The sequence below is a fragment of the Tupaia chinensis genome, unplaced genomic scaffold (genome assembly GCF_000334495.1).
Source record: "Tupaia chinensis unplaced genomic scaffold, TupChi_1.0 Scaffold000132_1, whole genome shotgun sequence".
Classification (NCBI taxonomy): domain Eukaryota; kingdom Metazoa; phylum Chordata; class Mammalia; order Scandentia; family Tupaiidae; genus Tupaia; species Tupaia belangeri.
Genome location: NW_006159601.1, coordinates 1874719 through 1878979, shown reverse-complemented (window position 1 = coordinate 1878979; position 4261 = coordinate 1874719).

The following is a 4261-nucleotide window of genomic DNA, read 5'->3' as shown; positions in this document are numbered from 1 at the left end:
GCAGGAAAAGACTGGAAAAAAGCATGCAGTGAGGACTGACTGGTGGGGAAGCATGGGCTATCTGGGATGTGGTCCCCTACTCTGTCCCCAAGCAAACCAGCTGAGGGGCTCCTGGAGAGTAGCTGCGTTTTTCTCTACTGCCCTGGCCCCACGTCACTTTCCCAGCGCCACTAGATGGCAGCGTTGCCTCGTCCAGTCTGGCCACAGCCTTGCAGTTTGCTGCCAAAGCTTCTCCCTTGCTCAGACTATGTGGTCCCTGTGGGGGAGCCTGAATCCTGCCTCAGCCTGCAAGGAAGGGCAGAGTGGCCTATAAATTCCACTCTTTCTTACATTAGGTAGGAAGGACAGGAGATAAACCCAGCAAAAATGTCAGGAATTTATACTGCAGGTGCCCTAGGTGTGTTTTCAGACCCTGGAGCAGGCAGGACAGTGGTGGGGGAGCCCGAGAAGGGAAGAAGGGAGAAGGTGGTGGGCTGAGCTGAGGACTGCTCTGAAGCTGCGGATGTTTGTGAGCCAAGCCGGGAAACAGGCCCAAAAATGCACTGAGGTGCTTTTTAGGCAGACAACGAGTGGCAGGTAAGACCCAATATTTGTTTTATTCTGCTCATCTCTTGCTTTCTGCGTTTTTTTTTTTTTTAATGCTATAAACACGCCCTTTTTATTACACTAGAGGAAATTCAAGTGCACCTCAATGTTTTGATGTCTGCAGATGCCGTGGAGGTCTTGGTCAGGGTTTGGGGCAGCCTGCAGCACAGTGGTGAAGCACCATCTCTGGTTACTGGGGCTCTAGGTCCCTGTGTGGAGGCTGCTTGTTTTAAGTCATATTCAACTTTGCTTCAAGAAAATGCAAGAAGGGACTTGCTTCTCCAGTGTAACTCAGTGCTCTTTGATTTACTGGGAGGTGACCTGAGCTGCCCTCGGCCTCTTGGCCAGGTTAGATGCATTTCCTCATATATTACAGGTAATTTTACTTTTATTCTCTTCTGCTCAGAAGGAAACTCAAGTCCAATGCAGGCCCACTGTATTTGTAGTTAAAAGTACAGTTGTAATGATGCCATTTCCTAAACCAAAGATTGAAAAATATGGGACCAGTAGTTAGCATAATGGCTATGTCACTGGACTCCCATGTAGTCAACCGTGGTTCGAGTCCAGGATCTGGTGGCTTTAAATTATGCTGGGTACATGTGCATGCCCAAGATCCTGAGAGGAGAATGGAGGAGAAGAGATTGCGGCATGGCCATCCTCCCTGGGTCCCTGGCGGCTGGGGGGGCGGGGGGGTGATTTCTTGTTTTCTGTCTCTCTGCCTCTCACTCTTTCTGGTGAGCACACATGCCCTATAGCAAAAACCTCTCAAAAAAAAGTAAAAAGAAAACAAAATGCTATAGTTTAGGTTCTGACTAAATATTTAAACTCAAGGTTGTCTTTGAATTAACATTTCCAATAAACTTGTTTTGGTATTAATTTTTATTTATTTCTTTTTAGAGAGATTTTTGCTGTAGGGTACGTGCACTCACTAGAGAGATAGACGGAGAGACAGACAGCAAGATATCATCCCCCAGAGGAGATGACCACACCACATCCCTTCTCCATTCTCCTCTCAGGATTTTGTGCATGCACACACTTGCACCTAGTATGAGTTTTAAGCCACCGGGTCTAGGACTGTGTTCGACTGTGTGGGAGTCCAGTGACGTAACCATCACACCATCCGCTGGTCCCACTATTTCTTGGGTTTTTTTTAGGTTGATTTTTTTTCCTCCATGAACAAGAGAGAGATAGCCCTCCCTACAGTCTTCACACCATGACCCCTCCCCAAGCCAATCCCAGATCACAGGCATGTGAACACCTAGTGTGGTTAAGGAGGTCTCTAGACACAAACCCATGTGGGTCAGCCTCAGACTGTTGTGTTACCAGTGTGCCATGGTCTGGTCCCTCTATTTAATTTTTTTTTCTTTTTAAATATTTAAACTATTTCAAAAGCTGTCACTGGATTCTGTTTTTTTTAGTGAGATGTTTGCTATAGGGTGCCTGTGCTCACCAGAGAGACAGAGATAAAGACACAGAAAGTAAGAAATCACTCTCCAGGAGAGAAGGCCATGCTGTAATCCCTTCTCCAGTCACCTCTAGGCATGCACGCACACACTTGGTGTGAGTTTTAAACCTCTGGGTCCAGGATTCAAACCAGGGTCAACTACATGGAAGTGCAGCAACATAACCATTATGCCATTTGCTGGTACCTGTTTTCGGTATTCTCAACTCTCCCATGCTGGCAGTTTGTATTTTAGAACTAATTTGTCGAGAACCCCTCTGTGACCCAGGTGGTAAGGAAATTGCTAGTTATCTCTGATGGCTTTGTTCTTCTCTTCATGTAAAATTCTAAGAAAGCCAACCAGTGGGTCACACATGGCCACTGTGTGGCTTGAGTACTGGACCCGGCAGCTTGAGAAACATGAGGCATGTGAGCATGCATGCCTAAGATCCCAACAAGAGGGGGGGAATGAGGCGAAGGGAGTTGTGGTGTGAACATGTCCACAGAACACGCTTTTTTCAGTCTGAAACCAGCCACTGTTTATTTACTGACCAGATTACAAAAATAATCATGGTAGATACCTTAGTTCATTCTTCTAAGTCTGTTGATCTGGTCTTTCCTGTTGGCAGCATCTCCACCTTCTACAAAATGGGTGGTCTTTCTCTTCATTCCACCTCATGGAGAAGACCATTTGAAGGGCCACAGGAAGTTATTTGCTTCTTTGAAGCGTTTTCCAACAGTATAGATTTTATGAATCAGGTCTTCCATGCAGATGATACCAAATTTACCAAGACATCAAGCAATCAAAGAGTTATCTGTCAAAGCAATTCGCTTCTTACTGATTTTGCCATAACACGTTTGTAGATCAGTTCATTTACTGATTTCAGATTCAGGTACCCCCATGCAATATATGGTTCCACAATTCTTAGCATGTTAATTGAGGCCTTGTTGAGCTTAATGAAGGTGCCATTGAAGATCTGGCGAAGATGAAGAAGCTGCAACACCTTTCGAACCTTTGGACTCACTCCATTGATACCTCTGATCCTGATGACAAATGCCAATTTGGGTTCTGCAGGTACATAGAAGTTGCTAGCTTTTCTCGCCATCCTGGCCATGCGAATCTCAGTTCTGTCCATCTGTCGATATTCCTTATGATAGTGCTTCGCTTTTTCATAGATAAGCTTCCTCCTTGCCTTTTGAAGCATCTTTTGAGCAAACTTCTTTTCAGGCGCTTGATCTTCAGCTCTGCAAAATTCCTTCACTTTTTCTTAAGGGTTTCTGGCACAGCAGGAACCTTTTTCTTGGTGGCTTCCACGGCAGCAGGAGCCTTTTTCTTGGTCTCTGCCACAGCAGGAACCTTCTTTTTCTCTTGAACGCCCTCCATGGTTCCAGCCGGTAAAGAGCTCAGGCAAATTTTTAAAAAACAAAATAAATTGTTAAGAGCGTTTATCTTGGCACCAGCTAGACTCTGGTAATGGTAACATTGCTAGACTAGACTCCCATGTAGTCGACCACAGTTCAAGTCCCAGACCTGGCAGCTTAAAACTCACACAGGGCACGTGTTCCTGCATGCCCAAAATCCCAAGAGGAGAATGGAAGAGAAGGGATTGTGGTGTGGCCATCCCCTCTAGTGGGTGATTTCTTGCTTTCTAGCACTCTGTTTCTCCAGAGAGCACACACACTCTATGGCAAAAATCTCTCTCTCATAAAAAAAAAGGAACATTTACCTCTGGGGGCCAGCAGGTGGTATAGTGCGTTGAGGCACTGGACTCCCACATGGCCAACGGTGATTTGAGTCCCGTCCCTGGCTACTTACTTTCTTATTCTCCCTATAGCACACATGCCCTATAGCAAATTTTAAAAATGACAATAAAATAATTTTTAAATGAAAAATAAATTTGCATTGTCTCATGTCCCTCATAAATCTGGAAGAAAACATGCTTAAAAATTCTAAGAGAACCGGGACCAGCAGTTGGTGTAATGACTGTCGCTGAACTCCCACGTAGCGGACCATGGTTTGAGTCCCGGACCCAGTGGCTTAAACTCACACCAGGCGCGTGTGAGCATGTGTGCCCAAGATCCTGAGAGGAGAATGGAGGAGAAGGGATTGCAGCATGACCATCCCCCCTGGGGGGTGATTTCTCACTTTCTGTCTCTATGTCTCTCTCTGTCTGTCTGGCGAGCGTATGCACCCTATAGTGAAAATCTCTCAAAAAAAAAAAAAAAAAAAAAAAC